General features: G+C 39.0%; 2 long non-coding RNA genes across 7 annotated transcripts in view; both read right to left on the bottom strand.

Moving 5' to 3' along the window:
• Nucleotides 1-27593, bottom strand: part of LOC135309228 (uncharacterized) — a 217214-nt gene that overhangs the window by 142687 nt on the left and 46934 nt on the right. The window lies entirely within an intron of this gene.
• On the bottom strand, nt 18362-22849 carry LOC135309479 (uncharacterized). The gene is made up of 3 exons (XR_010369735.1): nt 22632-22849; nt 20065-20149; nt 18362-18467 (listed from the first exon to the last, which is right to left on the bottom strand). It is a non-coding gene; the product is annotated as an uncharacterized LOC135309479 (long non-coding RNA).

Here is a 27593-nt window from a genome sequence, read left to right as displayed (position 1 = left end):
TGGACAGAAGGGAGAGCCAGCCTGCAGGAGGTCCTGGGTGGGACAGGTAAGTATTAATCATTGAAAAGGATTTATTCTATGCCTTGGTCACATTATTTAAGAGCTGAGAGTGAAGTATATGGGTAAGACCAGAGCACTTGTCTGTACCACAGAGTATTGTGCCTCACCCCCAAACAACCCCCAACTGTCCAAACCATGGCTATGCTCCACTAGAACCCTTCTTGTCACTATGTCATTGTTATTGTCTGGTTGGATTACACATGATTGGACAGACTCATTCACACTAAGCAGTTTATTCCAAGGGAGCCCAGCCCATTACTGTATACACCATCTGAAAACACTGAGTGCTAAAGACAATGATTCTGCATATTTTAACAGAAAAGCAGCACTCTAATGAAAGAAGAACACAGCTTTCCTTTTCACATACAAGTTTCTGCTCTTTAATGTCATTTAAACCTTAGTGGAAAGGAAAAAGAAACAAACAAACAAACAAAAAAAAAACACCACATATCTCTGATTTAAAGAATTGGCTCACATTTCTCAAGCTCCTGCCTTTCCAGGCCCCTGTCCTTCCACTCCTCTGCAGAGGTGAGGTTTGTGATCAAAAGCACTTCTTTGCAATCAGTGTAAATGCTCACATTTACTGTGGGCCTGTAAAACAGCCCCTGGCCTTTAGAATCAGAGTTTAAGCACAAGGGAAAGTCTGCTAAAAGACCTCCTAGCCCAGCACAAAATGGATCCCATTGACACCATGTAAACCTACACTGACCCTGTTTGTAAGAAACCCAGGAATGATTTTCAACACAGGCTGTTACACTTACCAAAGTATTTACAAGTTCCTGCAAAAAATCCACCACCACACTGAGACTTAGAGACATTAAAAACAATATTAATTCCGCTATGATTAAAGTATACAAGAGTTACCAAATAAAACCAATATTTTCACTTTTTTCCCTGAGTTTTAAATATGTATTTTTAGATTCCTATATTTCAAAACAAGACTTCTAGGAGATAATTATTATTTTTTTCCCCTGGCTAAGCACAAAGCAATATTAGCATCTCTAGCAGAAAGCCCCAGTAATTGGTTTGACAATTAAAAACACAAATATCAAACCACTGAGGGAAGATTACCCAGGACCAGTAATTTGCAGTTCTGTTTAGCAGGACAGGAAGCTTAAGGGCATTCAACAAAGAGTATAAAATGTACTGTATAATGGCAGTGACATTTTCAGTTATCGTTACTGTAAAAGGCAACAAAACACATATTGTCAGCTAACATACCTGCAACAGCTCGTGACCCCAGAGCAGTTGTTCGGAGAAGACATTTTCAGAATTGTCTCAGATATTTGGGGCACAATTTCCTTTACTTGAGAAAATTCAAAGCCATACTTTGTCACAGTTGAGATGGCAATAATATTCAGAGGATCACCATACAATTTTAGAAGGTTTTAAGCACTCACCCAGAGTAGCACCAGACCTCACCAGAAGGCTTCAAGCTTCTGCCCATACAGAGTAACACCACAACCCTTCAGAAGGCTCTAAGCTGTACTTTCTTTTTCTTTAGTCCAACATTTTGTACCCCTCATGTTCGTACATTGCACCTGTGTGCTTTCTGTTCCCTTTGGTGGTTGGTCAGCACACCTCATCTCATTACCTTCAGTGCTGCTCACCTGCTTTTCACAGCTGTACACACTGGGGATGAAGCTCAGCCCTATTCCAAATTACCACAAACTGTCTAGCTACAATACTTAAATCCTGACTTGCTTGAAAGTCAACTCTTCATCCTCTTTTGATCACAACAATACTCTAAAATAAGGAAATTACAACCCCAGGGGCTGAAGACCCACTGACTGTGCTACCACCTCCATCTTCTCCAGAGATACAGCAGCATACCAAAATACCTCAGATGTAAAGGGTGCCTTGCTCCCTTTCCAGCACCCAAACTCACACACTCCCATAAAAACCAGTTCAAAATGGGTGTTTCCTTCCTTGGCCTTCTAAATATTGAAGATTTCAGTACCTGCAATACCTTTGCAATGGTTTTATCTCTTGGAGAAAGTCATTCAAATTAATATAAAGAAAAAAGGTGAGATGCAGTCAGAACCCTGCCTGCAAATAGTTAATCTACAAAGACAGCCTAGCCAGCTTCTCCATCACATTTTCCTCAGGAAGAAAAGACTTTCAAATAACAGTAGCAGAAGAATAAAGATTTCACAGGGAAAAATCCAAGGACTCCAGCTAAGAACATTGCACATAAAAGAAAGATATTTTCTTTGTTTCCACCATTTTGACAGAACCAGACAGTGCCTGACAGAAACAAGCATTCAGCTCAGTCTCTAAAGAACATAAAGCAGGTCAAGATTTCCAGTTTACCTTTCTACCCAATCCAAAATGGAACAGAAATAAAACAATTTTTTGGTCTCTTATATGTGCTACAGGAACGTAGAAATTTGCTGTAACTATTGTTGGTGACCAAAACCACTTTTGCATTTACTTTTTGGAGTACAGATATTCATTTCTTAATTTGGTTCTTCTTTGGAATGTCATTAGAAGTCTTTTTAACAAATTTTTTGCTCTGCTACTGTTTTCCTTATATTGGCCTCATAAGCTTAATATTCAGTGTGGTGGTAGAGATTTTCTATATTCTTTGCTAGTGTTCTGCCTTTAAATAATAAAACGCTGACATTGTGAAGTGCCTGGAAAGGTAACAGCCAAAAGAGAACCGTGGCATTCCACATCTGCTGCTGTGGGGAATCAGAGCCATCTCCCTCCCTCCCACCAGAGCAGCATTTTGGTTAATTCTGCCTAAGGATCTGGTCCTCACTTCATACCTCATATAAACTCTCACTGCTGAGATCTTCCTGGGCTAATGAAAACAATCTCATTTGGACTGTGCTGTGAGATTGAGTTTCTTAAATATCAGCTCAGCCCAAGGAGAGAGCGTGGGGGGAATGAGGAGCATCCTCTGCATGGTCTATTGATCTGTGCTCCAGCCTCCTGAGCCTCTGCAGCTCAAGGCAGGACACGGTGCCAGCCTCGTGCATCAGGCCTGATTAAGGATCCTGACTGCTGGCCTTATGAGAAACACTTAGGGAAGAAATTGGGCAAAGGATGTCAGAAGCTTGAGGGGGAAAAAAAAAAAGGGAATGAAAGAATAGAAAATGAAGTGTGAAAATAGCAGACAAAGATAAAAAGGGACAAAGACAGTGATGAGTCAGGTGAGCCACGAGGATGAAAATTACCTTGAAAAGAATTAAAGGGCATTAGAGATTGGAAAAGGAGCACATTTTTAAAGTTCACAGTCTCACTTTCATTTGGGAGAGTCTGGTTTTGAAGAGAGAGGAGATTAGGTGTAAGAGGAGTAAATAAGGAGTCCACATCTAATTTAGTTAAAAATTAAAGGCAATCACAAATCCAACTATACAACTTAGAATTCAGTTGGAATCCCCTATAAGGCTACTGTAAAAATGAAAAAAGGGGCATTTGGGAATTATATTTCAGTTAGGAAATTCTTAATTATCCTTGCCTTGACTCTCCATCTATGCAGCAGAACACTTTGACACGAGCACTTACACTGCCCTCCACATGGAGGTTCTACAGCAGCTGCTACTAAAGCCAGCAGCATTCCCTTCTTTCTTCTGGGCTCATCACAGGCATTTCATCCATCACTTGTAGTACCCTATTTAGACATCAGCAAGATGGTTGATGATCTGAGGTCTGCTCATTGAGGTATAGATGTAAAGGCCCAGGTTGCAAAGTTTAGGTTCTGAATGTGAGGTACTGCACACAGAGAGGTTGTATCACACAGATTATTGAAGGCTGACTAATAATAATTTCAATAAAAAAATTGGTGAAAAAGCTTGCAAGGCACAGGTAAAATTGTGCCTTTGTAACTCACCCTTTTTCTCCAACTCACACTCTCAAAATAAGAGCACTCATCTCCCTGAGAGAGCTGAAATTGTCACAGAATGAGAACCACAACCTGCCAGCCACAGGGATCAGAATGCCAAAGGTTAGAAAGAAAGAAATGGTAATGAACTGCAGACAGGAGATGACAAGAATTCTCTGAGAGACCTATTACACCTCTGCTGGCTGGCCTGTGAGGAGACTCACTCTGCTGACACCTCCAAGGGCAGCCAAGAATGTCAAGCCCAGTACTCCTCATTCCTCAGGCTGCCCAGCAGCCACCAAGCCTCACTTTCCTGCAGGAACCATGCAACATCCCTGCCAGACACTTCCCACTGCTCCCACAAAAAAACCACATGTTGGTCTTCAAGGCTTCTGCACCACCAGTGTCCTTCATAAATATGCACTTGCTCAACTCATTTGTAAAACAGACAATTTTTTTGTTTTTAAGAAACAGCTCTGAGGAACAAGTTTAATAGGAAGTTGGTAGAGGCAGGGTTTGATGAGGGATTCCTCCAGGCCCTGATAGGATTTAAACCATATTAACGCTCTTGCTCAAAGGTAATAAGCTCTCCAAAGCAGCCACTCTGCCTTCCTGCATTAAGAATAATATTCTGCACAACCCAGGGATTATCTAGTAGTAAGAAAACAGTTATTAAAAATCTATACTAAATCATTCAGACCTTAAATTATGCCCATTTTGTAAGACAAATTGCATTTTTGAGTGAAAATTAAAAGCATTTTAGCCTATCCAGAGCAAGGTTTCAGCTGGAACCTCTGTCATAAATAACAGTTAGAAATTAAAAGCCTTTGCTTTTCAGCAAGGCCAAGTGAGGTATTGGCCTAAAAAGCAATCATCAGGGTCTGCAGCCAAATCCCAGACTCTGGTGCTGGAAACCAAGGAAAGAGTAAATCTATCTTGTTCCTTTAAACATTTGCATTCATAGTAGCTGGAGAAAAGAGCTATTTGGTTTGGCAATTTTTTTTTCTATTTATTTGCAAGAGATACAGACTTCTAAAGATTTTTTTTTCAGGATTTGTCAGCTTTTTGAAACTCATAGATATTGTGAGTGTTCTTCTGAGCCCTATGGCCCTGCAGTTCATGGACAAGAGATGGTGGAAGGTCTGGAATTCTGAGCTCTTCCAGCAATGAAGATGTTCCCTACAAAGGAGGACAAGAAGCTGCCCTACCACTAAACTTTCCCTCACTGAAACTTGAGTTGAAGAACATCTGCAAAGGCTTTCTTTGTTATTAAGATTCATCCTCATAAGCAAGTTTGTTTTCTTGGTGTTTCACATTGAAACACACAGAAATTTACCCAGGAAAAGTGGTACAAGATCTGCTACAAAGCACCACCAAAACAGGCAGCAGGCCCAGCTCAGCTTCATTCACCTTCAGTGGTTTCTTCTGTCCTTCCTTCTGTCCTTCTACTGAAGGGACGAAAAGGATTTGGGGGAAAAATTAAGAACAGATAGGTGTTTCCCTCTGCTCTCTCCTCAATCCCTGCAACCATATTTGGTGAAATGCAATTTTCAATTGGCCAAATCCTTACTGAAAGTCTCTTCTGGTACCTTGCCTTGTTTGTTTGTCCTTCACCTTGTTTTTTGCCCATAATTTAGGTGCTACCTTTCTGCAGCCTGCAGAGCACTCATCCTCTTTTCTGAAGCCTGGTGCAATGTGACATTTTCCGCTCTGAAGGCGGCCTCCAGATTGTTCTACTTCTGAAACAGACACATTTTTAGTAGCAACATTTCCTTTTCTCCCCTCCTGATTTATTTCTCTCCTTGATTTCATTCCTCCACCCTCTTCTATATGACCTGCTTTTATACGGGTGACATCTGTGGATGCAAGAAACCCTCAATAGCTTTGGAGCTTGGAAGCAGAGACATCTATTTGTCAGGATCACAAGCAATCTTCTCCATTAGAAGTACAAACTCACATTTCAGGCAAACAAAGCCTTTCTCCCTTCAAGATAGGTAGAAGATATCACATAGAGGCCAAAATAATTGTTCATTCTTTCTCCTTTCTTATCATTGACACAAAAAATGGACTTATAAGAACTTAAACTCCCAATAAAAATATTCCTATTAACTACTTTTTTTATTACTCAAATATTTGTTGTTGCAGCATTTAAACTTGATCAGTCTCTTCTTTCAGCAACTGAGCAAACTCACTAAAGCAAAACTCAAATATGAGATCAAGGTCTCATATCTCAAATAAAACCTTCACAGATCAAAGCTGAACTCCTAAACCAGGTCACAGAAGACCCATTACCTTACTGACACACACACACACAAAAAAAATCTCCAAAATAAAAGTTCAGCATTTTACTCTGTAGAAGTGATACCATTGCCATCAAGAAATGTTATTTTGGACCTGATGTGGGTTTCTATGAAAAATTAGTAATCAATTTTATCATGAAAATTGCTTTTATTGAGGTTAGAATATGCTCTAAGAACCATTTACAATGATTCAGATGAGAAATTCAATGACTCTATGCAAAACTGGTAGGTAAGAATTAAAATAAAACATTACAGTCAAACCCTGAAGAGAGACAGAATTTAACAATATCAGGAGGAACTTGAGTTGAATTCATTTAAGCTGGAACCTCCTCTGTTGTAAAAATAATTTTTGAAGTATCCTGTCCTCTTAGATCAACACTGTTAACTTGCACAAAGGTCATGCACCTTGCAAATCTCTATCAATTAAAATCTACTTTAGATCACAGCAGGTTTGAGCCAGTCAATTATCATTTTACCTCCTCATTACTGAAATGCGCTACCTATGTCCTCATTTATAATTCACATTCATACTCTGAAATCTTGCTTATTCCCTTTGGAAATCATCTCCTTGGCTGAGATCAACTCACCCTGATAGAGAACAGCTCTGTTAGCACTTAGTAATCTAGATCAGATTATTAGATTAGGGCTGAACGTGCATTAGTATAATAAGACAGAAATCTATTTCAAATAGAGTGCAAACAAGCCCTACTTTAGAAAACAAATGAACACAACTCATCTTTGAGCACTCCATTCAGCAGAGAACAAAGATGATCTGCTGAGAAAGCCTGGAGGAGAATGTGATTTGTGGAATGGGCAGAGGTCCAGAAAACATTACATCTTGCTGGTCCTTTCCTCCTTTCTGTATAATAAGATCATCCCTGAGAGCCAACATCCACTTATACACTAATTATAAACAAAAATAAGGCTCCTGAATTTTTGCTATCATGCTGGAAAAAGATCCTAAGACTGCTTTGAACACAGTATATAAACATTGGTCCAACTTTTTTCAGTTTTCTGGAGTCTTTCTCTCATAAATTATGCAACAAAAACACAGGAATCTTACTCTAAGCCTTTCCCCAAAACTGTTTCTAGAGGTTTTTACTTTGGAATCTTCCTGTTCCATTCTGTAATCTCTTCTGCCCCAAAGAGACTCTTCAACTCTTTATCCTTGCTCAAGTTAATAGGGCTCCAAGGATTTAGCAGAATATTTCTTCATCTCCAGGAAGGGCTCAATAGTTTCAAAATGTGATGACTTAACAATACACCTTTATCCACTGACAAATTTCTTACATTTCTCCCTCTCCTACACTAAAACAGAAAATTCAGCTGAATCCATTCTGATTCCTAGATCCATTTTTCATTTCTACAAACTACCAAGAGAGACTTCTGAGCTGCAGTGTCTTTGGCTGAGGTGTATGACAGGGTTCTCCTCAACCCACATTTTTGGTTCATGATTGGGCTTAGAGGTCTTTTATTCCTGTGTCTTGATTTCTCTGGACAGGACAGGCAGGAGGATGCTGGAGGAGAGCCACGGAATAATCTTGCACCGTTCAAGCAAAAGAACTCAGCTGGGAAAACTCTGCCCTGTGGTCTAAGTATAACTTCTGACCACATAAATCAGATATAACATCAAATATTCCTTGAATATTTAATATATATATAATGTATATATAATATCTTGATTTGGTGATAGATGAAGAATGAGGATAAAAAGAGAAATGGACCTCCAGCCTGTCCCTCCTGGTGAGCACCCATAGTTCAGACTCACTCAGATATCTTACCCTGCACCGGAGGCTTGCAGAATTGATGTGACTTCAGTGCCTCCTTAACTTTATATTATTTAAATAAAATTGGAATATAATGTAAAAATAATTCAAATATAACTTCATATTATTTAAATTCCTAATATTCTTAATTATCTAGGAATCCCTGCCGGCCAACAGGTCTGCTTTTCTAATTTTATAAAACTCTTTGTGCTTTGAGGCTTCATTGAGATGGATTATAATCTCCTACTCTTCTGCTTGCAATTCTACTGGAGTTTTACAAGAAAATCAAAACCAGACTTGAAAAAAAAATATTTCAACTGTCAATTAAACGTTGTGAAAAGATAGTTTAATCTCAGTGGACCTCAAAGTTGACAAAGTCATTGTTTAATGTGTTTAGATACAAAGCTAAAAGAAATTTGATAACAGCAATAAGGCAGTTCCAGGAATATCGTTACCATGAAATAATTACATCCCAATAGGATTAGGGGTAATCAGCCACACTGTGCCTCAGTACACCTCGGGGGGTGATTATCTTACCAAAACAACACCACCCATTGTGCTGCACTGCTTCAATGTGTTCTGATAAAATAACATACTTTTAAAGTTTGTGTAGCTGTTTGTGTCAGCAGAGGAGCATTATTACAGTCAAATTATAGTCATCGTGTATTTTCTTTTCCCCAGTAAATTTGTACTTGGAAAAAATTTAAATCCCACTGGAAATTTGCAAACATATTCATTACAAAAATATGTTCAGCATTTAGACTGCAGCATAAATAATCAGAATTAGGACATTCACATTTATCTTGGCAGCCTGTACTTCTTTTACGCTGTGGTGGCTTTAACTTGTGCCACCATTTTAATGTTATTTAAATATGGAATTGTACTTAATGCATTTATAAATTGCTAGAATGAAGGAAAATAAAGAAATGATTCATAGAAGATTATGAGCCGCAGAGAATATTATTTATTTACTTAAATTACCAAAAAATAAAGCAATAAATCTTAGTCTCTCAAATAAATGAAAATATTATGCCTGATTGAATGTATTTATTTATACTAATAAAAAATAATACCTCCACAAGTATTACTTGGCTGTTATTTGCTATGCGCTGTCAGTGTGTTAGGAAATATAAAATCAAATAAAAATGCATGCAAGGACAAGAGTTTGACAGCATTATTTTACACAGTAGAGTATTGGGGCACCATATGGGTTCTGCTGATTTCCCAAATTTTCCATGGCAACCCAGGGCTCAAACCCACCTCTGAGGCTGGACCATCCCAGGCACCACTTCTGCAGTCACAGGCAGGAGATTCTGCATCATTTACCAACCCCTACAGACAGATCTGGTGGTGGCAGTTTATTGGTCCTGCAGATATTCAGGGAATTTGTGAGATCAAACCAACTTGTCCCAACTCCTTTATTACCCAAACTTACCACTGGCACTTGAGCTTGCTGACTCAGCTTAAGAAAAAGCAACTCATCCTGGGCACATGAGGAGCCTTGGCATTGGAGAGGCACAGAGAGGGCACACAATAAATTACAAATGAAAAGAGATTTATCAAGAGCAGCAACTACTCAGAGAAAGATCATGTTTTGGTCTTCCTGACCTTTCTGAGGACTGACTTCCTGGCTTATTACCAAGAACTTTAAAGACTGTTATAAATGGTTGACTCAGCTATTCTAGAAATTAATTATGCAGGCTAGAGAGGGAACTTAGCTGACCACATATGCTACCATCTTTTGAAAGACTATTTTGCTTTGAATGAAAAGTCAAAGGGAAATTTAAATGGTTTTCTTTACGACTGTTTTAAGGAATTTTAAGCCCATGATTGGAAGATAAATATAAAAATGTGCATTTTTATAGTGCATTACTCAAGAATCCCAAAAAAACAGTTATCCCCATCTTATAGATAAGAAAACTGAGGCAAGGAGACAATAAGGAATAAGTACACCCAAAAAACTTGCTGCCTTTTACTAACAGAAACTTCCATTAATACATCCCAAGACTGTGTTCCATTAGTAATTACTACATCATGTCATTTTTACACCAGTTTCTGCTTGAAAAACTTATCTTTCAAGAGCACTAACATTTCAATGTTCAGGAAGCCAAACTGAGAATAAATAATGAAAACATCCTTCTCCCATATGCACTGTCTTCTTTCATAGGACCCCTCTGAATTCCCCTATTTTCTGTTCATACTGAGAACATCTAAATAAAGGTGCTAATGCTGCATGTTTGAAGAGAATCAAAGCTGAAATCAAAGAGCAAAATGTCTTGCTGTGAAGGCACCCTTCAATTTGTTCTGTGCCGTTTTTCAGACAAAGAAATAAAAGCCTTTGCACCATCAATAGGGCTTTGTTTAAACTCTGCATCACAGACTTGTAAATCTACTGCTCCAAAATTTCTCCTACAGTCAGCCAAAATCAATGATCAAATTAGAGGTTTCCAAAGGACTTTTTTTTCAGATTCTGAAAACTATTTATTTTGAGGGTTAATCACCGCTGGTTTTAATCTCACAGTGGAACTAGTACATACACATGAAGTGAAGGAAAAATGTTGCTTTACCTATTTGCTTTTTTCTTATACCTGTAACTAAAACAGCGCCTGAAATCAGCAGCTATTCTGGGCTTTGTGTGCTTTTCATCAAATTGCAGTCAGTAGAAATTTTTTTCCCTTGTGATCTTCAAAACTCTGATATATGTGTCATAAAAATCTATTCATAATTCAATATTCACATTAACACCAGTGCCATTTGGGAATACATCATTTCGACAAGGACTCAAAACACTTACATAAGGATGAGAAAGATTTCCTTTCTAGTTAGGCATAACAGGGCAGATCTTAGTCTGCTTCATATCCCCTCACAACAGGCACAAAGCCAAAAAAACCCCAAGAAAACAAAATAAAAGAAAAAGAAAGAAGGCCAGTGTAATTAGCTACCCTGAAATCCCTTGCAGGGACTGGAAATACTGGGTACCCAAGGAGAAAAAGGGGGTTTGGGAGGATGCTGACCCCAGCCACTTCTGGGTTCCACAATTAAAAGCCACAACACCAGTTCAGAAATTGAGGGTGAACTGAAGAAAATATCAGAGGGTCAACTCCTACCCTCTGTATCTGTAGGCAACCACAATGCATAAGTTTCTTCATGAACCAAGGAACCTCTGCATCACCCGACTGTGGTCTGCTCCCATACTGCTCCTGCTGGAGTGTTCCCCTTCTGTTATCACTCTATATTCAGTATATTGCATTGACCCTTCTTGGTTCACACCAGAGTTCTCACCTGTGGGCCCCCCTATTAACTACAAAATTGTAAAATGTCCCTTAGCAGACAGAAGGAACTGGGTGAAGGAGGGATTCTTACAGCCCTGCTGGCACCATATTGCACTTTGCAGAGCCAGGCTCAAGCCTCTCCTTTTTCCATGCCAGAGGTGCATAATTAATTATCTGTTAATCTTCTCTTCTGCTTGCCCATCCCAGACTCCAACTGTCTGCACTTCCTTCTCTCTCCTTTTCCTCTGGCCATTGCCATGGAGCTGTTGTGTCCCTCTACACAAACCTGTGAGAGTTTCACTAGTCCCATTGATTCTCAGCTGATCATCTCTCTCAGTTTGTTGAAGTTCTTGCTACAACAGTTGATTAGGGCTGTTCTTTTTTGTGTCTCAAACTAGAGACAGCTCAATCTTGCTCTTAGGTGTCATTAACTTAGCCTTAATGTAGTCTCTAAAATCCTGAATTAGCTTCCATTCTTCATTTGTGAATCTCTGTCCTGCAACCAGCCTGTCACTTGAATTCTTGTGTTCCTTTCACTCTCTGTCACCTCCCAGTTTTCATTCCTTCTCCTTCTTTACTTTTTAATGAACGTTTCTACCCTCTTTCCAGCTTCCTAGAGGTTCCACGGAGCTGCATCCATTCTCACCCTTTTTGCTGCTATCTCACTATTTATTTGGATAATGCCATCAAAACCAAACTCTGTCATTGCCCTGAGGCTGATGCTTCACAGAACTGCTTTCCAGCTCAGGCAGATCTGCTCAGGCACTCTCCTTCAGCATCCTCCACAAGGCAAGAAGTCATCCAAAGGCCAGGAAGTTTTCAGCTGAGTCCCAGAGGACCCTTACATCCACCACAGACACAAGCAGCATCCTCACATGCCCAGCCCACGTGCACCATCTCTGACTCAAACTTCACCCCTGCTGCTCACATCCAGGCTGGTTCCAGGAGGTTCTTTCTCTTATCTGAAGGCTTTCTTGTGCATCCATGTGGTCAGGCTTTCATCTGGGATCCCAGTGTGGAAGAAAATCAGAAGGTGCTCTGGAGCAGTGGAGCTTTCTGCAGCCTCATTGTCTGAAGCATCAGCTGCAGGCAGTGCTCTTGGTGCAGGAGTGATGCAGTTTTTTAAGGTATATATTTTGTTTGTACATAATACAGCTTGTCAGATCAACAGATGCCCCAGACACCTCAATGATCTCTCTGCTGAGCTATTTCAAAGCTGCATCTTGCTACCAAAACTTTATTTTAGTGTTTTATCTCTTGCTAGATATTTCTTCGCCTGATGCAAAAACAGAAATGAAGCTTTAAGACTGAAAATACACAGTTTCCCTAAACTCAAAGGTTTCCCCAAAAGATTCCACAACTGCTAACAGCAACAGTGGCTACATTTTTTTTCTCCTCATTTCATCCAGCATGGGTCTCTTTCCAATGCTCACTGCCTGTATTTTCCTTCTCAAACTACAAAAAAAAAAAAAAAAAAAACCAAACAAAGTTTTCTTGGAGTAAAGAAGCACTTAGAACTGCTGTTAACATTTCTTCAGTATTCTAATGAACTTAATAAGCTCCCATGATGCTCCTTATAATGCAGAGAAACCTTCAAAAATATTAAAGTGACTTTGTTTACTCCAGCAATAAGGAGTCTTCCAGGTGACTGGGGCAATGCATCAATATTTCACATGTTCTTAATGCTGGAAAAGAGCTCACCAGAGGAAACAATCCTTCACTTTGAAGCTTTTTCATATTTCTGAATGTGACTCAATTACATAATTCTGCCTGTACATGTATTTTTTGTCTCACCTGAAATATCACTTGATTTATGATTAAGTCATATTTTCTCACCCAGTTCTAATTTCATTTATACCACACTTAGGAGTTCTCTATAATTCAGTGGAAGTTGCAGTTTGACACCAATCCTCTGACACCAAAACGAGCTCCACGAGCTAATGAAGTCCCCTGACTCTGCCAATAGTTTTGAGATAAAGAAATCTTATTTTTAAATATTATTTTTCCTACACAGGATGTAGATCCTTAAGAAATTTTTTTAACAAATAAAAGCAAATTATGTAAGTTATTAGAGTAAATGCATAATAATCCTATTTTCAAAAAATATTCTTGTGTAGAACCCATGTGAAAATTTTCTAGCATATACACTAGTAATTCTTAAATATTCATGAAATGTTATATATGCATTATATTCATTACATATAATTGTCTGAAGTATTCCTAGCATTGCATAGGTAATTATTTGAAGCAAGACTTCAGCTGAAACGAGCTTGTTGTCACCATCAGAGCAACAGATGGGGCTTGGCAAGGCTCAGTCTGCTCCCAGTTCTGCCAGTGCTTCACAGGTTGATTTAATCAGTGAATCACCTCACTTCCCCATCCATAAACAGGAAATGCCTCACAGCCCCCTCTGTAAGGCATTTTGAAACCCAATTATTATGCAAGTAAATATTTCACGTATCAATCTTGTGGTTAATTGAATGTTTAAACTCTAAGGGTAACTGAATTTGTGTAAGCAGCTGTTTATTGAATGTAACTGAATCAGAATTAAGCACCTACCTCAGATACATTTTTAAATCACTTTTAGAGAGGTAAATTATTTTGAGGCTGAATTTTTGGGGTGAGAAAGTTGAATGTGTTGCTAACAGGAATTACTATAAACTGCCTGTTTCTCTCAAAATCTGTAGAAATACAACAGAAATGAAGATGTTGAAATGGGCACTTTAGCAGTAACAAGAGACTTCAATTTAGAAACCAATTGGGATGGAGGGAAGAAATAAACATCAAAAGAAGTGATGTTTTTGTAGAGTTGCTCCTAAGAAGGAATCCTGAATGAAGGACAGCTGGAAAAAAGGCACCTGTGCCGTGATCACACACAGCTCAATCCCATGGGAGAACTCCAACCACACTGACTGGGAGCAAAGGGCCTGATCACATGCAACAATTAAATTTTGCAATTAAAAGGTGCTGTTTGGCTTGTCATTAGGAGATTTAATGCAAGAAATAGTGCACTGCACTGGCACAAAACTCAACAATCTTCTGGAAATCAGCACGCTTCCTCATTCCCAGGGATCATTAGCAAGGCTGCCCTTGCTTTTGTCACTCCCAATCATCCGTGGAACACAAGAAATCACCATTATCCTCTCCACATACATTATTTACTCTTCTGCATTGTTTATTCTGCATTGGCAGCACCTCCTTTCCAGACACCCCTCACAAAAATACAAAATTACAAGATTTAATAAACCTCCAGGAACAATTAAGAGGCTTAGTTAGGAAGTCTCACGTGTTGCAGGAATACATCAGCTGCAGTGTTATCACACCAGCTGGATCTTACTCTGGCTTTCCACAGGGACTGATGTTTCCCATTATGATCTTGTGTTTTGGAAATTAATAACATTAACACAGAAAAATAAATATACTTAGTTAATAGCCTATTAGGTGATTAATTTACTGATAGCTCAGTTGTATTGAAATTTGCTTACATTTGTATAATAGCAGATTATGGTCTCAAGCCTTAAATTTCCAACATGCTCTTTCACAATACAAAAAAAAAAAAAATTAAAAATTTGAAATTGTGGGAGGGAAGATAGAAGAATATGCACACCATCCATTGACATGGAAATGTTACAACAGAAAAGAGCCTGGCTTGCCACCTCAACAGTATCATGTGATCAGGAAAAGAGAAACTTTGGGAAGTAGATCACATATTCTTCTTTTGCTAAACTGGGTCTACCCCTGGAAAGTATTTCTTCTGAAATTAGCTAAAACATCAGTCCTTTCTAATTGCAGATTTTGATATTCTTTTTTCTATGTTTCAGCTTCATAATCTTCTGCAACTCTTAAAGGAAGAGGTTATATATTATCATGCAATCAAAGCCAGATTTGTTTTTATATTTCCATCTGCTTCTACTACACTCCCGTTTTATAGAAAATCATTTTATTGTATCTTCTTTCTTTAATTTTATTGTCTATTTACTTCTCCAAAACAAATTTAAAAAAAAAACAAACAAACAAACAACTTTGTTGTTATTTTGAAGAATATAACAAAATATATTTATTATATATTTTGTTATATTTTGTTATATTATTATATAATTTTATAATAAGAAATTTGTGGAATATTCTTATATTTATAAGAATATTCCACAAAATTCTTATTAAGAAAAGTGCTTGAAGCACCAAAGAACCATGCTTGGGAATTCACATGAAGAATGGGCAAACATTTAAGTCACTGAAACTGCAGCTGGGGAGATGCAGTGGCAGCTCCAGTTTCCTTCCTTAAATGAATTTTAGCAGCACAATCCTTATTTTTCACATTAACAAATCTGAACTGCCACATTTTAATACAAATTAGGTACAGAAATAAGGAAGGCATAACAGGGGAAGCAAGTTATTCAGTAAAGTGAGTGCACCAGTGATTTAGTAGAAACATAAGGTTGAGATTCTTTAAGAAGAAATTAAGAGTCAAACTCTTTGAGGCATAAAGATGTTCTAAAGGAAGGAGAAAAGGAAAATGTTACAAAGGATATTTCTATGCCATATATAAAATTGACCAAAAAACTTGGACTAAGAAAGACCAGGCAGAAATGGATTTAAGACAGAACATAATTTTTTTTTCCAGCAAGACCATAAAATTTTAAGCTAAAAAAAAAAAAAATCAAATGGCTTGCTATGAGAACGAGCAGTAAACATTATGAATTTTTAAAATGTGTTTGAAGGATGAGAATCCTGCCTGAGAACAGAGAGAGGAGAATGGCTAATTAAAGCGACCAAGCAAATGCAGTGCCTGGGCTGTTTCCTCACGCTGGTCTCAGACACCCCACGTTCCTGTATCCAGTACTGCAGGCAGGTTGCTTGGCTTCACTCAAAATGTTCTTTATTCTGGTAGCACAGAGCACATTTCTATCAGAGCTGGGTGTTTGCACCCTGCAGTCTCCTGTTACAAATCAGCTGCAGAGCCCCATCCAGTTATGCTGCACACACAGCACTGCTCCCTCGAAGCTCTGCTGCACAAGCAGCAGCTTGCCATGAGCTGCTAAAGTTTCCTTTTCTGTTTGTTGCCAAACACCAATCTTCCAGTTTTAAAAAAAATTTCCCACTGAATTTTTCTGTGAACTGATTATTTTGTACTGAGTGCAGATGGAAACAGCCAGTGTGGGTAAGCTTGCAGAAATATTTTCCAATACAGCAGGCAATTTTTCATTCACTGATAATTTATGAAAAATCCACAAAAATTACAGAAATTTGCTATTTTTTCCTCTAAGGGTAATCTTGATTATCTTTTACTAGTTTGACGGTGAAAAAAGTAGGAAAAAAATCTAAAATCCCAGCTTCACTGTTTCTTTATTTTTCTAAGGGAAGAAAATCTACTGTATACCATGCCACAAAATTCAGTTGACATGAATATAATAAATATACTTGTAATATTCCTGTAAATTCATAATTTTAATGTCCCAATGGTGTGAATTTTGGAGACTGAGTACTTGGGCTTCTGAAGTCAATTGAGAAAATCATCAAAGAATTCAATTAGGAAAAAAAGAACTGTAATTGTTGCTTCTGGCATTCACTCTGGATATAGTTCCCTGCATTCACTAGACCACAAAAGACTATCTAAAATTGTTTAAGTTTGATCATAATAAAAAAAAAAATCTTTCTTTTCTGTTTCCATTAAGCAATCTCAATTTTGCAGGATGTAACACTGAAGTTTGCACATTACATTCCTGGAAGCTCAATTTTCTATTCGCTAGTGGGGAAAAAAAGAGAAGCAAGGTAGTTTTCCCTTGGAAAAGAAATAACCAAATGACAGCTCCATGTACAAATGTATGCTACAAAATGTAATTTTGGGTGGCTTGACTACAGGAAGAAGGGAGGTCAAAGATGCTATTAAAGAAAAAGAGGATCTATCTCTAGGCCATTTAAATAATAACGTGCAATTGCTTCTCGTGGTGTATTTCCTAATGTCTCATTCATAAGAGTTTCTAGTAATGAGATTTTCACAGTTATCTTTTGAAGAATATTCCATAATCCAGTGACTGAATCCAGACCTGAGTCAAGGTCCTGAAAGAGTTATACACCCCTGAAATAAGAGAGAACTGGGAAATAAATGCAAGACTTTACAGGATTAGCCCTTGGTAACTCATTCCCAGCTAAAAGAGAGGAAATACCAAAAGAGTAACATAAGGGGAGAATGCAAAGCAAATTAATTAATTAATATTAATGTATCTTTTTCTCTGGAGTCTAGGTGTGCACCCAAAGTGAATAATCTTAAGTACAATTTACAAAGGAAGCAGATTTTGGTTGGCTGGGGAAGAGTTATGCAAGATCAGAGTAAAAAGGGCAAAGAAAGGGCAAAGAAAAGGCTTCAACTCATCCATGTTTCGTGAGTGTTTGGAAAAGCTAAAATGGAAAATGGTGGTCTGAGCAGCCTGAGGACAGCCAAACTCTGGATGTAATGCTGAAAGTCCAGCACAGCAGTAAGAATTCCAGGCTGTCTCCTGGCTTGATCCATGGCTGGGCTCTGAGGCTTTAAACCAAGCTAAATTCAAGAGGAAATTAAATCTCGCAGAAGCCTTGCAGGGCAGATAACTGGAAGGTTTTTTTGTGAAAAAAGCAGGAGGAAATCTGGCACCTTTGCAATTTTTGCATGTTACTGGAGTATTCAAATGTGACCTAAATATTTGTATCTGACCCAGAGGAGCATCAGCTTCATAATTATTGATGTCTGTAGTTAAGCATCGTTAGGATTTTCTATTCAGCATCCAGTTTTTCCTTGCGCCTAAATCTCTCTCAGAGTAACAACAGAAAATTTCCAAAGGAGATGTTTAGTTTTGGACCTTGGTTGATTTTTTTTTTTTAATCTTGAGAAAAGCATCTGAGCTGCTTTATTGGAAAGAAGTCTGGTGAAACCATGCTTTTTGCATGTAAACATTTGAGACAGTCTTATCTAAAACTTTCCTGTTCGGAAGCAGAGACTGAATTTTTAGCAGAGGGACAAATCGCACAGAAGGAAAATCCTGTTGCCATATCATTAAACTATTCAAATCTGGCCACATTTTCAGACTCTGAAAATATTTGCTCAGTGAGGAACCCACTAGAATTTCACAGCTAATTTCTCAGCTCACTGCCCTGCACCTCACAGCTCCCTCAGTCCGGGTGGACGTTGCCTGCAGAGCCTCCTGCCCGCACTCGAGCAATCCCAGCGCCGCCGGATCTCGGCTGTTCTTCCATGCAGCTGCTCCTTGGAGAAGACAAATTCTCCTGTCAATGACCCTCCACAGCTGGATGGAAAGCAGTCAGTTCACCTTTTCCCTACAATTAGTGTTTCCACCCTGTCCAAGGGGAAAGGGGTCAAAGGCATTCTGGAATCGTATATATAAGTGTTTTAAATATATATATGTGTCACTATTGTATTAGGGACACTGAATGAAGTGACACGACTCCTATGTTGACAGAAATGTGAAGTTTCTTATACATCACATTCTTTTATAGACTGAGGAAAGGTGGACCTGATTGATCCTCAATCAACACCCCTCACTTTGGCTAATTAGGAACAACACCCTTCTTGTAAACATCTTGAAAGTTCAAAACAACAGCTGCAAAGATTAAGGATTATTTTAATTCTTTCTCTGAGTTTTCTCAAAAATCCCCAGAACAATGCCTCAATGCCTGGGAAAGTTTATCTGACTTTCTCTCTGACCAGACTGTCAGCAACCACATATATATACAAATAATTATATATATATATATACATACACACACACATTTAACATATACTATACACACATATGTATATAAATACATTTGAGAGCTCCATTACAAGACACTATGCAAAAAAAAAATAAATTATTAGGGTTGTAAAAATTGATTTCTCCAAAAATAAAAATGTCAAAATGAGAACTGCACTTGGACACTTCTTTAGCTCCTATAGACCTAGACCTCCTGATACAACTTCTATATACATGACTGTATTAATATTTAAAGGAGTTCCACTTCATTCAGAAGATAAGGTTGTGAATTCAAGCATAGACACATGGTTAGGTTTGCAAACAAGCAAACATTTTCTGCTGGTCTCTGTAACTGAGACCAGCAGAAAATGCAGCTTGAACACATAGCATGCTACTGAAGACACATTATTAAGCAAAAACTAAATGTGAGTAATTTCAAACTGGATTTGCAGCATTAACACTCCCTTTTAATCCATGTTCTAGGTCATAGTCACACAGGGACCAACACTTGCAGGGCTGTCATGCTAATTAATTTAGCTACAACACTGAAAGCATGATGTAAAACCACTAGAAGGCTATTTATTTGATTTTTTTGATGCAAGGCTTCAGTAGCACTCAGTAAATAACCAAAGAAAAAGGACTAAAATAAATACTGACCAAGTACTTATTCAGTAGGTACTCTGTATGCTGAGCAAAGCAAAGCATATCTGGAACTAGGAAAGGGGTGATTTAAAGTTTCATAGGTGACTTTGATCCTGGGATTTCTAACTGCTTGACTTACTTGACTTTGTACTCTGAGCGTTTTTTTCCCCCTTAATATTAGTATTGGTTTGGCAAGGTCAGTTTTATGTAAATTGGACTAATTTAATGATAGTGGGTGGAATTCAGACTGGAATGTAGAAAGCCCCCTATAACAGAGATGAAATTTAAAGGGTTCCTTCTTATAATTAAAGGTGTGCTAAATTGATATAGAAGAAAATCTGTCTGGAGGGAGCATAATGACTGCCCTTGTAATGAGTCACTCCAGGCAGAGAAATGTTCAGACCCATAATGTCAAAGTCACCTGCCCACAGAGGCAAAAGAGTAAGAAAGGCAACCATTTGACATTACCATTTCCTTGGTGATTTCTGTTCTATCAGCAAACAGCGCTCCAAGTATCATCATCACTCAGAAATAATGGGAACCGTTGCCACTTCTTCTAGAAACAAAGTCCAAAATTCAGAATCTGTCCTTCAGGATGAAAAATCTGTGCAAAAGGTGTGGGGTTCCCTTGGTGGGTAACATTTACCTGAGCATCTCCTACCATACACAAAGGAAGACTGCATGTCCAGCTGAAGCATACACAGCAGCTGAAGCATACACATTCAAAGCACAGAGTACAAATGGATTTAGTCATCTTGCTCAGATAGAAATCTGAGTATTGAATTTTTTGAAGAGAAAATTCCAGGTCTCCCTGTGTCCTATTTTTGGTGACCAAATCATCTTTCTGGAGCTGCCTGGGGCATCAGTTTGTTCATAATACAGACTAATGATAGGTGAAATTTCCTTGTTCTGCTGGGTGCCAACAGGAGGAGAACGAAACTCCTGGGTTTGTAGGAGCAAGCATCTGCCCCTTTTCAGATTCTCCGACAGACCCCTGAGTGCACCTCTCAGGCACCTCCCTGAAGTGGTTTGTGTTTGACACCAGCTCCCAGGACCTCTCTGGTGTGGGTCTCTAAATCATATCCCCTTGGCTGGTAATTGCTGCTGCAGCCTGCCAGACCTCCCTCCTACTGAGTTTTTTCTTGTGGAAGACAAGAAGCACTACTAAAAGGCTGTGATGCAGAAAACAAATTCTTCAAAACAAAGTGTGATTTATTTTGTCAAAAGGTGTGCAGCACTCAGAGAAATTGAGTTAAAATGGCAGAGCCCAAGGCAATACTGTTACTGCTTGGCATCACCACCAGCCTCCAGGGAGATGTGATTTAACCTCGATGTCCCCTGCTCCCTCAGGTACCTTGTCACAGCTGCCCCAGCCTGTGGCTCTCAATCACCTCCAGCAGCCTGTGGCAGCTGCCTGCTCCTCTCTCCACCAGGTTACAACACTCCAGCCTTGTTCCACATCAGGGTCTTCTTGCCTCCTCCTGCTCTTTCTCAGCAAGACAGCCCTGCTGCTGCTATTAAAATGCAGCTGCAGCTCATGGATATAAATATGACCACTCTGTTCAAGTACTTCTGAAGTGCTCTTTTTTAGCTCCTTATTTTGCTTTTCTTGCCTGTTTTTTTTTTTTTTGTCTTCTTCTTTGTTTCCCTATCTCCCTCTTACATATTTCACTTCACATGATGGAACTTGCTGCACAGAACAAGACAGACCCTATAATCATAGAAAATAGTTCCAGGGTAGAGGAATGGAAGTACTGAGCAGAAAGTGAAGGCCTTGAATTTATACCTGCTCCCAGAAAAGCATCAAAAGCAAATCCCAATAAGTATAAAGCCCTTGCATTCAGCCCAAGGCTATTTCCATCCCTCCTGACCCCATAGCTTGAAGTCATGAACTTTATTACCCACTCTGAGATATCTTCTTCCCTCTCTTCCTCCAGGATACAGAATTCCACTCAGCAAGTAGATTTAAATGTACACCTTAAGCAAAGACATCAATCTTACCCTTTTTCTGTGGTATTCACCCTACTGCAACTGTCCTCAGGAACCCTATGGAAATTACATTTTTTCTCCCACAGAAACCTGTAACTGCATTGTAAACATTCAACAGCAGCATTCAAGAGTTACTGGTCATGAAATGACATGGCTAAAGATCATGAAAGGAATTACTTTAATGTCTACACCTCGTCTACACTTGGATTTTCATTGAATCTTCAGCATTTAGTGATATTTGCTCCTATGTTAGCCAAGTCTTATCTTACAAAGTAATTTTCACTTTCTCACAACCCAGGGGAGTGGAGTTAACACCGACTAAATGAAATGCCATGGCATTTTTTCCATCTTTCTCAAATGCTGGGGGTGTGAAAGTCCAGGGAACGAGCCATAAACAGCAAAATCACACAGTAGGTGGGAAAAAATGGGGAGGAGGGAGTGACTGGGTGAACCCTCCATGGCTGATTGAACAGGACAGCACATTTGGACGAAATTAAATTTCAGTGTTGAAATTATGTTGCAGCAGTGACGATCAGAGGAAAATATTGACAGCAATAAAACGAAATTCTAAAGAAAGTGGCACTACATCAGAAGACAGCACGTTGACACGATTTATGTTAATTTCTTCAGGTTTCATCCCCATCTGCATTAATGTTGACACCTCATGTAACCAAGCAAATAACTCTCAAAGAGCCAGGGAGGGAAAGTAAATGATTGCAGCTGCCATTAGGCTCCTATATATTGTAGTAAGCAAATGCACCGACTCATTATGACCTTGATCTAACAACCCCAGGAGATGGCTCATCGAGCACTACATTTTTAAATATTATTTCATGGAGAATGTTTATAAAAAAAGTTACATTTCTCTTACCAGTTTTCAATTATAACAAGCAAAAGACAATGGCAGAAAAGAGAGGGGGAATAAAAGCGAGGACACAGGAGGAAATCAGAGGCAAGCGAATCACAAGCAATAAACAAACCTCTCTCTGCAGTCAGGTGTGTTTTCAAAACTATTTAACAGGTCACAGATATCAGGGGACACTTACTTGGGTCACCTTAACATTATGTTAGCGAGCATCCTCTCCAATCCCCTCACTGCAGAGCCTGACTCTCTAAGCAGACTCTCAGGCATGAAAATAACTTTAAACAAATTGCACCAGAGTCCTATTGCCCTGTAATTCAGCCACTCTTGTGGAGCTCCTTGCAGGGGCTCTTTCCACTGGGAAAGAGGATATAAACTCTTATTTATTCAAAGTAGTGAAGCCTGATTTGGACAGTTGAAGTCAATAGAAAAATTCCCACTTACTTCAATGGACTTTGAATCCTCTGCTAAGCTCTCAACAGGTGTTTGCCTTGGCTTTACTTCAGCTGTTGTCCCCTCTCCTTCAGGTGCAGTTGCCATTTGGTCAAATTAACTGCTGTCAGATTCAGGAGATAGATGGGATTTTGGATCTGGCTGTGTGGCTGCCCCTGTTACATTTTCATTTTGTAAACCTGCAGCTCCTGTTTTAATTTGAAAATTACTTTGTTACACTTAAATTGCTTTCAAAGGCAGCTTGTCCAGGCCAGCAGATGCACTAATGAGGGTTCTTTATATGTAAAATGTGCAAAAGGTAATTTCTTTTTTTCATTTAATTTTGAAAATATTTTATTCTGTTATTTCTTGGTTCACATTTAATTCCAGAAAGAAGGGACAGAAACATAAGATGCTTTGTTGTAATCCTTAATGGATTAGTGGTATTGATCAAAGCTTTGGGTGCTGATGTGAATTTGTCACTTAATCTTATAGGCATGTTTATCTATTTACCAAGAATTCAGAGTGCCAGGCTAGCAGTGCTACGAGGCCAAGAGCCAGTCCATCTGCTTCCATAGCTGGATACACTTGCTGAGGAAAAGAAATAAATGGTCAAATGATACATCTTTGAGGAGTAGGGTGGGGATTGCTGTTTCTTTTGCTAACTCACAATTTCCCCTAACTTTATCTAAACAGGGCAGTTTCATCAAGAATGGAGCAAAGCAAGACAACACTGTATTAAATTAGGTAGTAACCTGTGCAGTGCATGTTAATGGGAAGAAAAGCTGCATCGCTGGGATTTCTTTCTTTTTTAATTAGGTACAATCACTTTGACAAAAGGACATTGAGTGGTCTTGATTTTCATTTCAGAGAGATGTGATCATACTTACAATATACTTGTATGGCAATTTTTTAAAATGCCAAATTAGAATATTAAATTAACTCTTTAGATATATCATATTGGTAAATTAAATCTGATGTGACCTTGAAGAAATAAAAGCCTCAGATTTTAAAAAGAGAAGTTTTTGGAGGAGAAAAAAAAGGGGTGGAAGAGGACTGATCCCAGCACTGGTGGGGCTGAGCAGGCTGGGGTGGGGAAATGGCCCAGTGTGGCTGCAGCTGCACAAAGGCAGAGGGCAGAAAGGACTTACTGGGGTGCCAGGGAAAGAGAATCTGTGATGAAAATGAAGATTCGAAAACAGAAAATCACTGTTTATGCAGCAGGTGTTGAGATGGTCCAACATTTTTGTCAGAAAAGGTGCAGTAAAAGCATTGCAACACTGTGAGAACCAGTGCAGTAATGAAAACCAATGCTGCAAAGTAACTGAGCTGCCAAATGGGCCAGCCAGGGTGCAAAGCACCACTGTGAACCATGGCTCCTTAAAATCCCATGAGATGAACAACCATGTGGTGTGTTTTAGCAGACTGCAAGCTGAACCCAGATACAGCACTGCCTTTCTATCCTCCAGATTTTCATGTAATATTTTCCCCTGCAAATTAAAATTCATAGCATTTTGGACAAGGAATTTGCATATAATAACCCCTGATCTCTTTTATCTTTCTTGCTGCCTGGCTTCTGGTTCCTAATTCCTACCACCAGCTCCAGCTCAACCTGTGCTTTCTGCCAGTTCTGTTCCTTTACCTGAATTGGATGCTGCTACTTATTCACAGTAACTTCCAGCTAAACTGACCTTCTCCTGCAGACTCAGGAGGCTCTAACATTTTTTAGCATTGGCACAGCTTAAATGTGTCAGCTGGGGCCAATTCTGTTTCCATATGCTTGAAATTTTTCTTCTGTGGGTATAATGGTTACTCTGGTTATAAATGGTTACAGCGGTTCTGTGGTCATAAAGGTTATACTTTAATCTAAAAGACTTTCTGCTCTTTTCCTACCCAGAACAATTCCACACACTTCAAAAGCTGCAGATGATAACTACAAAAGCCTGGCAGCACTGACTGGAGAGTTTTTCTGAAGTATTGATATGAACCACTCTCATCAGTGACTTTGTAAGAAGAACATTAACCCTGATCTCCAGGAGCCACCTTCAGCTGTATCAAAACTATCCCACTAAAACAGACCTCGAGGTCCTTCAGGATATCCTCAACCCAGTTGTACCCTCTTATCACTTTGGGTTACTGAAAACATGCTTCGACTGTAAATAACATTTTTGCATCTCTGTTTGCAAGTTTGCAAATGAGACTTCTGCAATTTATGTTTCTATCAGTGTAGTCTTCCATGTACCAACGCCTTAATTTTCTCTATTGAAGATATATTCCCATAAAACTCCTGCAAGCTGCTATGACACAGCTCAGCAAAGTTTCTTAGTGGCACATAATTCACAACCTTTTCCTCCACCTGCTCCAGGCTGGGCAGAGTCTCAAGCACAGACAGAATCAGAAGATCTATAGAAGGTCTATAAAGGACATTATCCCTGGAAAGAGACACTGGGATTTATAACCTATTCTCTCTGGGCTAATGCTTTAATGCAAGTAAAGGCCTACAGCTATAAACATCCTGCCAAGAGTACAATGAGAGTGACATCCACTAGAAATTATGCATTTTTGTTTGATAAAATCATTGCTCATATTTTTTTACCAGAATAATTCCAAACATCTTAGAATCATAGAATGGCCTGATTTGGAAGGGACCTTAAAGATCATCTGGTTCCAACCCTCCTGCTGTGGGCAGGGGCATCTTCCACCAAACCTGGTTATTCAGAGAACCATCCAACTTGGCCTTGAACATTTTCAGTGATGGAACATCCACAGCTTCCCTGGGCAAAATCTCACCACCCTCACAATAAGGAATTTTTCTTTTAACATCTAATCTAAATCTGCTCTCAGTTTGAAGCCATTCCCCCTGTCCTATCACTACATGCACTTGCAGGATGACTCTCTCCATGGCTCTTGTAAGCTTCTTTTATGTACTGGAAGGATCATGGAGAAAAAAAAAAATCAAACTCTTGTCCTGTGAGTTATCTTTCCCCTGGTTTGAACAGAGGAAAAAGTCACAAAACAAAACCTACCTGTATGTTCTGACCTGAAACAACAAAAAAACCATCAAATGGCCCTGCAGAATGGGAGCCCATGCATTGAGCTGGATGCACGTGGAATCAGGAGCAAAGACCCTCTGCCTGATGCTCCCACACACACTTCACTTGATGCTTTACCATTTTTTCCCCATCTGGAGGAGGTTCAGGTCTGGCAGCCTACAGAGCTGTCCCATTTCTGCATAAGCAGCAGAGGTTGTCTATAAGAAATGTAAGCCATTAAAAAAAGATGCTGAGGAAACTTTAGAAATGGAGCTGTTGTCAGCAGAGATTAAATTGTATACCAACAGCACGACATTTATGCACTGCTACTTAAACTGTGACAAATGGTTGCAAACATGATAGTTTCAAGATCTTTAATCTAAATGAATGGTGCTTTTAGCCTACCTCTGACTGGAATTCATTTTGGAAATAAAGAAGCATTTCCTACTCATCTGTGTACAGAACTACACCAGCAATGACTGAAAGGGCAGGAGTTGCAGCTCTTGACAGAGCTGTGGAACACTGAAAGGATTGGAACAGGCTGTCTCTATGTATTTATTCCCTTCTGAGTCTCAAGCAATGTCTGCAATGCAAATTAAGATTTTACCTACCTGCCAACCTTAGAGAAATTGTTTTCAAGGAGTTTTTTCTCCTCTTTCATTTTTCTTGTTACAACAACACGCATAATGCAAGCTCACATAAGACAGCAAAGATCACATTAAAATGTAATTTTTTAAATTGCAAATATCTCAAATAGCATTTTGTTCAAAAATAATTTCCGTCATTATCAGTTTAAATGTAATATTAGCTGATGGCATAGGGAGTTTATCCTACTTGCAGTGAATTTATTCCTCAGACACTCAGCTAAAGGAATTAAACACACAATTCTTATAAATAAGTATTTACAAAGCGATTATTTTAGTGTTTATAGTCTTGCAACACAATATTTATAAAATTATATAACTTCAAACATTCCAAGGTGTTTTGCACTTGATAGCACAAGAGAAAAAATAACTCTTTTATCCTTCCCCCTCTACCTACCCCGTCACCATCCCTGTTCTCAACCAGAGACTTGACTGTATCCCTTAGAGATTTTGGAATTAAATAAAAATAAAGAAATTATAGGAAAAAAGAAACAGGAAGAGATGTTAGGTGAAAAACATCTCTTCACAAGGAAACAACTTATCACAATTACAAAAAATGAATTTGACATACAACCAGGTGACCAGATTTTGATGCTTGCAGGAGGTTTTCAGCCCCTTTGCACAACTGCAACATTTGCAGCTGCAGGGTGCAAGGACCTGAGGTGCTGAACTGGGTGACACACTAAGAAAAACATCCCTTCAAGTTACCCCTTGAAACCCTGAAGTTTCCGCCAGCTTCTTTTACAACCTCTATACTAAAAAAAAAAAAAAAAAAAAAAAAAAAAAAAGACAATCTTTCCCGTTCATTTTTTTTTTTTCAGGGAAAATAAAATCTTTGCTCAGAAGAAATCCTCCTGATGAAATACTTAACTCGGAGCAAGGTTAAAGCGAAGCTGTGCTCGAAGAGCAGGAGCGCACTGCCATCTCGTGGTGCCCGCTCGGCGCCGGGGATGAAGCGCATCCCGCCCATCATCATCATCCTCCGCGCACAGACAGCGGGAAAAGCGAGTCCCGGCAGCTTGGGAAGCTATAAAAATG

Source organism: Passer domesticus, chromosome 10 (assembly GCF_036417665.1).
Source record: "Passer domesticus isolate bPasDom1 chromosome 10, bPasDom1.hap1, whole genome shotgun sequence".
NCBI lineage: Eukaryota > Metazoa > Chordata > Aves > Passeriformes > Passeridae > Passer > Passer domesticus.
Note: the sequence above shows the minus strand (reverse complement) of the source record. Positions and strands in the feature narration are given on the sequence as shown.